Source organism: Chiloscyllium plagiosum, unplaced genomic scaffold (genome assembly GCF_037043375.1).
Source record: "Chiloscyllium plagiosum isolate Xiang-an unplaced genomic scaffold, Cpla_swu_hap1 HiC_scaffold_3, whole genome shotgun sequence".
In the NCBI taxonomy this organism is placed as follows: domain Eukaryota; kingdom Metazoa; phylum Chordata; class Chondrichthyes; order Orectolobiformes; family Hemiscylliidae; genus Chiloscyllium; species Chiloscyllium plagiosum.
In genome coordinates, this window is record NW_028270141.1 from 123,516,623 (window position 1) to 123,526,622 (window position 10,000).

The 10,000-nt window shown below is 51.9% G+C and overlaps 6 non-coding genes across 6 annotated transcripts; all 6 read right to left on the reverse strand.

Annotated features, from left to right (window-relative positions):
* Positions 1–1,473: 1,473 nt before the first annotated feature.
* On the reverse strand, positions 1,474–1,592 carry LOC148150929 (5S ribosomal RNA). The gene has a single exon (XR_015756371.1). It is a non-coding gene; the product is annotated as a 5S ribosomal RNA (ribosomal RNA).
* A 1,546-nt stretch (positions 1,593–3,138) lies between these two features.
* Positions 3,139–3,257, reverse strand: LOC148150930 (5S ribosomal RNA). Its single transcript, XR_015755656.1, has one exon. It is a non-coding gene; the product is annotated as a 5S ribosomal RNA (ribosomal RNA).
* Positions 3,258–4,803: 1,546 nt separating this feature from the next.
* LOC148150931 (5S ribosomal RNA) lies at positions 4,804–4,922 on the reverse strand. Its single transcript, XR_015756119.1, has one exon. It is a non-coding gene; the product is annotated as a 5S ribosomal RNA (ribosomal RNA).
* A 1,546-nt stretch (positions 4,923–6,468) lies between these two features.
* Positions 6,469–6,587, reverse strand: LOC148150932 (5S ribosomal RNA). The gene has a single exon (XR_015756372.1). It is a non-coding gene; the product is annotated as a 5S ribosomal RNA (ribosomal RNA).
* Positions 6,588–8,133: 1,546 nt separating this feature from the next.
* LOC148150933 (5S ribosomal RNA) lies at positions 8,134–8,252 on the reverse strand. Its single transcript, XR_015756373.1, has one exon. It is a non-coding gene; the product is annotated as a 5S ribosomal RNA (ribosomal RNA).
* Positions 8,253–9,800: 1,548 nt separating this feature from the next.
* Positions 9,801–9,919, reverse strand: LOC148150934 (5S ribosomal RNA). Its single transcript, XR_015756667.1, has one exon. It is a non-coding gene; the product is annotated as a 5S ribosomal RNA (ribosomal RNA).
* Between the last annotated feature and the right edge of the window lie 81 nt (positions 9,920–10,000).

Below are 10,000 nucleotides of genomic sequence, written 5' to 3' on the forward strand. Positions count from 1 at the left end.
ATCCCCTTTGGCTTTTTTTTCTCTTTTCTCTTTGCTCTTCCTCCTCCGTGCGTGCTTCCCTCCCTCCGTCCCTCCAGCTGCCTTTCAGCCAGCCCTTGCCCACCAGGCTCCTGTCGTCTCCCACATCCCCACACAGGCCAACTGCAAGCCCTCCCCCTGCTTCATAGGGCCGCAGCCTGCATTCTCTCATCCTTCCACACTCCTCCACCCCTCCATTTCGGAATGCCGGGCACTGACCAGTGGGGTACCGCACGGATCAGTACTGGGACCGCAGCTTTTTACAATCTATCTTCAGGATATACAAGATGGTATTAGCAATAACATTCGCAAATTTCATCAGCTGGGTGGCAGGGTGAAATCTGATGAGGATGTTAGGAGATTACAGGGTGACCTGGACAAGTTAGGTGAGTGCTCAGATGCATGGCAGATGCACTTTCACGTGGATAAATGGATCCTTATCCACTTTGGTGGCAAGAACAGGAAGGCAGATTACCACCTAAGTGGAATCAATTTAGGTAAAGGGGCAGTACAGAGAGATCTGGGGGTTCTTGTACACCACTCAATGAAGGTAAGCATGCAGGTACAGCAGGTAGTGAAGAAGGCTAATAGCATGCTGGCCTTCATAACAAGAGGGATTGAGTATAGAAGCAAAGAGGTCCTTCTGCAGCTGTACAGGGCCCTGGTGAGACCACACCTGGAGTACTGTGTGCAGTTCTGGTCTCCAAATTTGAGGAGAGACATTCTGGCTATTGAGGGAATGCAGCGTAGGTTCACGAGGTCAATTCCTGGAATGGCGGGATTACCTTACACTGAAAGACTGGAGCGACTGGGCTTGTGTACCCTTGAGTTTAGAAGACTGAGAGGGGATCTGGTTGAGACATATAAGATGATCAAAGGATTGGACACTCTGGCGGCAGGCAACATGTTTCCGCTGCGGGGTGAGTGCCGAAACAGAGGACACAGCTTAAAAATACGGGGTAGACCATTTAGGACAGAGATGAGGAGAAACTTCTTCACCCAGAGAGTGGTGGCTGTGTGGAATGCTCTGCCCCAGAGGGCAGTGGAGGCCCAGTCTCTGGATTCATTTAAGAAAGAGTTGGATAGAGCTCTCAAGGATAGTGGAATCAAGGGTTATGGAGATAAGGCAGGAACAGGATACTGATTAAGGATGATCAGCCATGATCATATTGAATGGTGGTGCAGGCTGGAAGGGCAGAATGGCCAACTCCTGCACCTATTGTCTATTGTCCGCCTTTCCTGACTGCCACCCGCAGACAGCGTGCAGCCCCAATCCCTTTCTTTCCGCCTTTCTTGCTGATTTTGGCAGCGCTCCGCTCTCCTCCCCTCCGTGTCTCGTGCCTGCAGGAGACTGATGCCAGGCACAGCAGCAGCAGCAAAAATAACCTGCAGCTCCATTGCCTGGCACAAGACAAGTGCAGAGGGGTGACTTGAGCAGCCACTGCTGGCGGAAAAAGCCTACTGCACCTGGTATTCCCAGGCGGTCTCCCATCCAAGTACTAACCAGGCCTGAGTCTGCTTAGCTTCCGAGATCAGACGAGATCGGGCGTTTTCAGACTAGTATGGCCGTAGGCGCTGGCCCCTGCCTTTTCTCCCTACTTCAAGGCGTGCTGGCCAGCCACATTTTCTTTCTTGCTCTTTCTCTTTATCCCCTTTGGCTTTTTTTTCTCTTTTCTCTTTGCTCTTCCTCCTCCGTGCGTGCTTCCCTCCCTCCGTCCCTCCAGCTGCCTTTCAGCCAGCCCTTGCCCACCAGGCTCCTGTAGTCTCCCACATCCCCACACAGGCCAACTGCAAGCCCTCCCCCTGCTTCATAGGGCCGCAGCCTGCATTCTCTCATCCTTCCACACTCCTCCACCCCTCCATTTCGGAATGCCGGGCACTGACCAGTGGGGTACCGCACGGATCAGTACAGGGACCGCAGCTTTTTACAATCTATCTTCAGGATATACAAGATGGTATTAGCAATAACATTCGCAAATTTCATCAGCTGGGTGGCAGGGTGAAATGTGATGAGGATGTTAGGAGATTACAGGGTGACCTGGACAAGTTAGGTGAGTGCTCAGATGCATGGCAGATGCACTTTCACGTGGATAAATGGATCCTTATCCACTTTGGTGGCAAGAACAGGAAGGCAGATTACCACCTAAGTGGAATCAATTTAGGTAAAGGGGCAGTACAGAGAGATCTGGGGGTTCTTGTACACCACTCAATGAAGGTAAGCATGCAGGTACAGCAGGTAGTGAAGAAGGCTAATAGCATGCTGGCCTTCATAACAAGAGGGATTGAGTATAGAAGCAAAGAGGTCCTTCTGCAGCTGTACAGGGCCCTGGTGAGACCACACCTGGAGTACTGTGTGCAGTTCTGGTCTCCAAATTTGAGGAGAGACATTCTGGCTATTGAGGGAATGCAGCGTAGGTTCACGAGGTCAATTCCTGGAATGGCGGGATTACCTTACACTGAAAGACTGGAGCGACTGGGCTTGTGTACCCTTGAGTTTAGAAGACTGAGAGGGGATCTGGTTGAGACATATAAGATGATCAAAGGATTGGACACTCTGGCGGCAGGCAACATGTTTCCGCTGCGGGGTGAGTGCCGAAACAGAGGACACAGCTTAAAAATACGGGGTAGACCATTTAGGACAGAGATGAGGAGAAACTTCTTCACCCAGAGAGTGGTGGCTGTGTGGAATGCTCTGCCCCAGAGGGCAGTGGAGGCCCAGTCTCTGGATTCATTTAAGAAAGAGTTGGATAGAGCTCTCAAGGATAGTGGAATCAAGGGTTATGGAGATAAGGCAGGAACAGGATACTGATTAAGGATGATCAGCCATGATCATATTGAATGGTGGTGCAGGCTGGAAGGGCAGAATGGCCAACTCCTGCACCTATTGTCTATTGTCCGCCTTTCCTGACTGCCACCCGCAGACAGCGTGCAGCCCCAATCCCTTTCTTTCCGCCTTTCTTGCTGATTTTGGCAGCGCTCCGCTCTCCTCCCCTCCGTGTCTCGTGCCTGCAGGAGACTGATGCCAGGCACAGCAGCAGCAGCAAAAATAACCTGCCGCTCCATTGCCTGGCACAAGACAAGTGCAGAGGGGTGACTTGAGCAGCCACTGCTGGCGGAAAAAGCCTACAGAACCTGGTATTCCCAGGCGGTCTCCCATCCAAGTACTAACCAGGCCTGAGTCTGCTTAGCTTCTGAGATCAGACGAGATCGGGCGTTTTCAGACTAGTATGGCCGTAGGCGCTGGCCCCTGCCTTTTCTCCCTACTTCAAGGCGTGCTGGCCAGCCACATTTTCTTTCTTGCTCTTTCTCTTTATCCCCTTTGGCTTTTTTTTCTCTTTTCTCTTTGCTCTTCCTCCTCCGTGCGTGCTTCCCTCCCTCCGTCCCTCCAGCTGCCTTTCAGCCAGCCCTTGCCCACCAGGCTCCTGTCGTCTCCCACATCCCCACACAGGCCAACTGCAAGCCCTCCCCCTGCTTCATAGGGCCGCAGCCTGCATTCTCTCATCCTTCCACACTCCTCCACCCCTCCATTTCGGAATGCCGGGCACTGACCAGTGGGGTACCGCACGGATCAGTACTGGGACCGCAGCTTTTTACAATCTATCTTCAGGATATACAAAATGGTATTAGCAATAACATTCGCAAATTTCATCAGCTGGGTGGCAGGGTGAAATGTGATGAGGATGTTAGGAGATTACAGGGTGACCTGGACAAGTTAGGTGAGTGCTCAGATGCATGGCAGATGCACTTTCACGTGGATAAATGGATCCTTATCCACTTTGGTGGCAAGAACAGGAAGGCAGATTACCACCTAAGTGGAATCAATTTAGGTAAAGGGGCAGTACAGAGAGATCTGGGGGTTCTTGTACACCACTCAATGAAGGTAAGCATGCAGGTACAGCAGGTAGTGAAGAAGGCTAATAGCATGCTGGCCTTCATAACAAGAGGGATTGAGTATAGAAGCAAAGAGGTCCTTCTGCAGCTGTACAGGGCCCTGGTGAGACCACACCTGGAGTACTGTGTGCAGTTCTGGTCTCCAAATTTGAGGAGAGACATTCTGGCTATTGAGGGAATGCAGCGTAGGTTCACGAGGTCAATTCCTGGAATGGCGGGATTACCTTACACTGAAAGACTGGAGCGACTGGGCTTGTGTACCCTTGAGTTTAGAAGACTGAGAGGGGATCTGGTTGAGACATATAAGATGATCAAAGGATTGGACACTCTGGCGGCAGGCAACATGTTTCCGCTGCGGGGTGAGTGCCGAAACAGAGGACACAGCTTAAAAATACGGGGTAGACCATTTAGGACAGAGATGAGGAGAAACTTCTTCACCCAGAGAGTGGTGGCTGTGTGGAATGCTCTGCCCCAGAGGGCAGTGGAGGCCCAGTCTCTGGATTCATTTAAGAAAGAGTTGGATAGAGCTCTCAAGGATAGTGGAATCAAGGGTTATGGAGATAAGGCAGGAACAGGATACTGATTAAGGATGATCAGCCATGATCATATTGAATGGTGGTGCAGGCTGGAAGGGCAGAATGGCCAACTCCTGCACCTATTGTCTATTGTCCGCCTTTCCTGACTGCCACCCGCAGACAGCGTGCAGCCCCAATCCCTTTCTTTCCGCCTTTCTTGCTGATTTTGGCAGCGCTCCGCTCTCCTCCCCTCCGTGTCTCGTGCCTGCAGGAGACTGATGCCAGGCACAGCAGCAGCAGCAAAAATAACCTGCCGCTCCATTGCCTGGCACAAGACAAGTGCAGAGGGGTGACTTGAGCAGCCACTGCTGGCGGAAAAAGCCTACTGCACCTGGTATTCCCAGGCGGTCTCCCATCCAAGTACTAACCAGGCCTGAGTCTGCTTAGCTTCCAAGATCAGACGAGATCGGGCGTTTTCAGGCTAGTATGGCCGTAGGCGCTGGCCCCTCCCTTTTCTCCCTACTTCAAGGCGTGCTGGCCAGCCACATTTTCTTTCTTGCTCTTTCTCTTTATCCCCTTTGGCTTTTTTTTCTCTTTTCTCTTTGCTCTTCCTCCTCCGTGCGTGCTTCCCTCCCTCCGTCCCTCCAGCTGCCTTTCAGCCAGCCCTTGCCCACCAGGCTCCTGTAGTCTCCCACATCCCCACACAGGCCAACTGCAAGCCCTCCCCCTGCTTCATAGGGCCGCAGCCTGCATTCTCTCATCCTTCCACACTCCTCCACCCCTCCATTTCGGAATGCCGGGCACTGACCAGTGGGGTACCGCACGGATCAGTACTGGGACCGCAGCTTTTTACAATCTATCTTCAGGATATACAAGATGGTATTAGCAATAACATTCGCAAATTTCATCAGCTGGGTGGCAGGGTGAAATGTGATGAGGATGTTAGGAGATTACAGGGTGACCTGGACAAGTTAGGTGAGTGCTCAGATGCATGGCAGATGCACTTTCACGTGGATAAATGGATCCTTATCCACTTTGGTGGCAAGAACAGGAAGGCAGATTACCACCTAAGTGGAATCAATTTAGGTAAAGGGGCAGTACAGAGAGATCTGGGGGTTCTTGTACACCACTCAATGAAGGTAAGCATGCAGGTACAGCAGGTAGTGAAGAAGGCTAATAGCATGCTGGCCTTCATAACAAGAGGGATTGAGTATAGAAGCAAAGAGGTCCTTCTGCAGCTGTACAGGGCCCTGGTGAGACCACACCTGGAGTACTGTGTGCAGTTCTGGTCTCCAAATTTGAGGAGAGACATTCTGGCTATTGAGGGAATGCAGCGTAGGTTCACGAGGTCAATTCCTGGAATGGCGGGATTACCTTACACTGAAAGACTGGAGCGACTGGGCTTGTGTACCCTTGAGTTTAGAAGACTGAGAGGGGATCTGGTTGAGACATATAAGATGATCAAAGGATTGGACACTCTGGCGGCAGGCAACATGTTTCCGCTGCGGGGTGAGTGCCGAAACAGAGGACACAGCTTAAAAATACGGGGTAGACCATTTAGGACAGAGATGAGGAGAAACTTCTTCACCCAGAGAGTGGTGGCTGTGTGGAATGCTCTGCCCCAGAGGGCAGTGGAGGACCAGTCTCTGGATTCATTTAAGAAAGAGTTGGATAGAGCTCTCAAGGATAGTGGAATCAAGGGTTATGGAGATAAGGCAGGAACAGGATACTGATTAAGGATGATCAGCCATGATCATATTGAATGGTGGTGCAGGCTGGAAGGGCAGAATGGCCAACTCCTGCACCTATTGTCTATTGTCCGCCTTTCCTGACTGCCACCCGCAGACAGCGTGCAGCCCCAATCCCTTTCTTTCCGCCTTTCTTGCTGATTTTGGCAGCGCTCCGCTCTCCTCCCCTCCGTGTCTCGTGCCTGCAGGAGACTGATGCCAGGCACAGCAGCAGCAGCAAAAATAACCTGCCGCTCCATTGCCTGGCACAAGACAAGTGCAGAGGGGTGACTTGAGCAGCCACTGCTGGCGGAAAAAGCCTACTGCACCTGGTATTCCCAGGCGGTCTCCCATCCAAGTACTAACCAGGCCTGAGTCTGCTTAGCTTCCGAGATCAGACGAGATCGGGCGTTTTCAGACTAGTATGGCCGTAGGCGCCGGCCCCTGCCTTTTCTCCCTACTTCAAGGCGTGCTGGCCAGCCACATTTTCTTTCTTGCTCTTTCTCTTTATCCCCTTTGGCTTTTTTTTCTCTTTTCTCTTTGCTCTTCCTCCTCCGTGCGTGCTTCCCTCCCTCCGTCCCTCCAGCTGCCTTTCAGCCAGCCCTTGCCCACCAGGCTCCTGTAGTCTCCCACATCCCCACACAGGCCAACTGCAAGCCCTCCCCCTGCTTCATAGGGCCGCAGCCTGCATTCTCTCATCCTTCCACACTCCTCCACCCCTCCATTTCGGAATGCCGGGCACTGACCAGTGGGGTACCGCACGGATCAGTACTGGGACCGCAGCTTTTTACAATCTATCTTCAGGATATACAAGATGGTATTAGCAATAACATTCGCAAATTTCATCAGCTGGGTGGCAGGGTGAAATGTGATGAGGATGTTAGGAGATTACAGGGTGACCTGGACAAGTTAGGTGAGTGCTCAGATGCATGGCAGATGCACTTTCACGTGGATAAATGGATCCTTATCCACTTTGGTGGCAAGAACAGGAAGGCAGATTACCACCTAAGTGGAATCAATTTAGGTAAAGGGGCAGTACAGAGAGATCTGGGGGTTCTTGTACACCACTCAATGAAGGTAAGCATGCAGGTACAGCAGGTAGTGAAGAAGGCTAATAGCATGCTGGCCTTCATAACAAGAGGGATTGAGTATAGAAGCAAAGAGGTCCTTCTGCAGCTGTACAGGGCCCTGGTGAGACCACACCTGGAGTACTGTGTGCAGTTCTGGTCTCCAAATTTGAGGAGAGACATTCTGGCTATTGAGGGAATGCAGCGTAGGTTCACGAGGTCAATTCCTGGAATGGCGGGATTACCTTACACTGAAAGACTGGAGCGACTGGGCTTGTGTACCCTTGAGTTTAGAAGACTGAGAGGGGATCTGGTTGAGACATATAAGATGATCAAAGGATTGGACACTCTGGCGGCAGGCAACATGTTTCCGCTGCGGGGTGAGTGCCGAAACAGAGGACACAGCTTAAAAATACGGGGTAGACCATTTAGGACAGAGATGAGGAGAAACTTCTTCACCCAGAGAGTGGTGGCTGTGTGGAATGCTCTGCCCCAGAGGGCAGTGGAGGCCCAGTCTCTGGATTCATTTAAGAAAGAGTTGGATAGAGCTCTCAAGGATAGTGGAATCAAGGGTTATGGAGATAAGGCAGGAACAGGATACTGATTAAGGATGATCAGCCATGATCATATTGAATGGTGGTGCAGGCTGGAAGGGCAGAATGGCCAACTCCTGCACCTATTGTCTATTGTCCGCCTTTCCTGACTGCCACCCGCAGACAGCGTGCAGCCCCAATCCCTTTCTTTCCGCCTTTCTTGCTGATTTTGGCAGCGCTCCGCTCTCCTCCCCTCCGTGTCTCGTGCCTGCAGGAGACTGATGCCAGGCACAGCAGCAGCAGCAAAAATAACCTGCCGCTCCATTGCCTGGCACAAGACAAGTGCAGAGGGGTGACTTGAGCAGCCACTGCTGGCGGAAAAAGCCTACTGCACCTGGTATTCCCAGGCGGTCTCCCATCCAAGTACTAACCAGGCCTGAGTCTGCTTAGCTTCCGAGATCAGACGAGATCGGGCGTTTTCAGACTAGTATGGCCGTAGGCGCTCGCCCCTGCCTTTTCTCCCTACTTCAAGGCGTGCTGGCCAGCCACATTTTCTTTCTTGCTCTTTCTCTTTATCCCCTTTGGCTTTTTTTTCTCTTTTCTCTTTGCTCTTCCTCCTCCGTGCGTGCTTCCCTCCCTCCGTCCCTCCAGCTGCCTTTCAGGCCAGCCCTTGCCCACCAGGCTCCTGTAGTCTCCCACATCCCCACACAGGCCAACTGCAAGCCCTCCCCCTGCTTCATAGGGCCGCAGCCTGCATTCTCTCATCCTTCCACACTCCTCCACCCCTCCATTTCGGAATGCCGGGCACTGACCAGTGGGGTACCGCACGGATCAGTACTGGGACCGCAGCTTTTTACAATCTATCTTCAGGATATACAAGATGGTATTAGCAATAACATTCGCAAATTTCATCAGCTGGGTGGCAGGGTGAAATGTGATGAGGATGTTAGGAGATTACAGGGTGACCTGGACAAGTTAGGTGAGTGCTCAGATGCATGGCAGATGCACTTTCACGTGGATAAATGGATCCTTATCCACTTTGGTGGCAAGAACAGGAAGGCAGATTACCACCTAAGTGGAATCAATTTAGGTAAAGGGGCAGTACAGAGAGATCTGGGGGTTCTTGTACACCACTCAATGAAGGTAAGCATGCAGGTACAGCAGGTAGTGAAGAAGGCTAATAGCATGCTGGCCTTCATAACAAGAGGGATTGAGTATAGAAGCAAAGAGGTCCTTCTGCAGCTGTACAGGGCCCTGGTGAGACCACACCTGGAGTACTGTGTGCAGTTCTGGTCTCCAAATTTGAGGAGAGACATTCTGGCTATTGAGGGAATGCAGCGTAGGTTCACGAGGTCAATTCCTGGAATGGCGGGATTACCTTACACTGAAAGACTGGAGCGACTGGGCTTGTGTACCCTTGAGTTTAGAAGACTGAGAGGGGATCTGGTTGAGACATATAAGATGATCAAAGGATTGGACACTCTGGCGGCAGGCAACATGTTTCCGCTGCGGGGTGAGTGCCGAAACAGAGGACACAGCTTAAAAATACGGGGTAGACCATTTAGGACAGAGATGAGGAGAAACTTCTTCACCCAGAGAGTGGTGGCTGTGTGGAATGCTCCACCCCCAGAGGGCAGTGGAGGCCCAGTCTCTGGATTCATTTAAGAAAGAGTTGGATAGAGCTCTCAAGGATAGTGGAATCAAGGGTTATGGAGATAAGGCAGGAACAGGATACTGATTAAGGATGATCAGCCATGATCATATTGAATGGTGGTGCAGGCTGGAAGGGCAGAATGGCCAACTCCTGCACCTATTGTCTATTGTCCGCCTTTCCTGACTGCCACCCGCAGACAGCGTGCAGCCCCAATCCCTTTCTTTCCGCCTTTCTTGCTGATTTTGGCAGCGCTCCGCTCTCCTCCCCTCCGTGTCTCGTGCCTGCAGGAGACTGATGCCAGGCACAGCAGCAGCAGCAAAAATAACCTGCCGCTCCATTGCCTGGCACAAGACAAGTGCAGAGGGGTGACTTGAGCAGCCACTGCTGGCGGAAAAAGCCTACTGCACCTGGTATTCCCAGGCGGTCCCCCATCCAAGTACTAACCAGGCCTGAGTCTGCTTAGCTTCCGAGATCAGACGAGATCGGGCGTTTTCAGACTAGTATGGCCGTAGGCGCTGGCCCCTGCCTTTTCTCCCTACTTCAAGGCGTGCTGGCCAGCCACATTTTCTTTCTTGCTCTTTCTCTTTATCCCCTT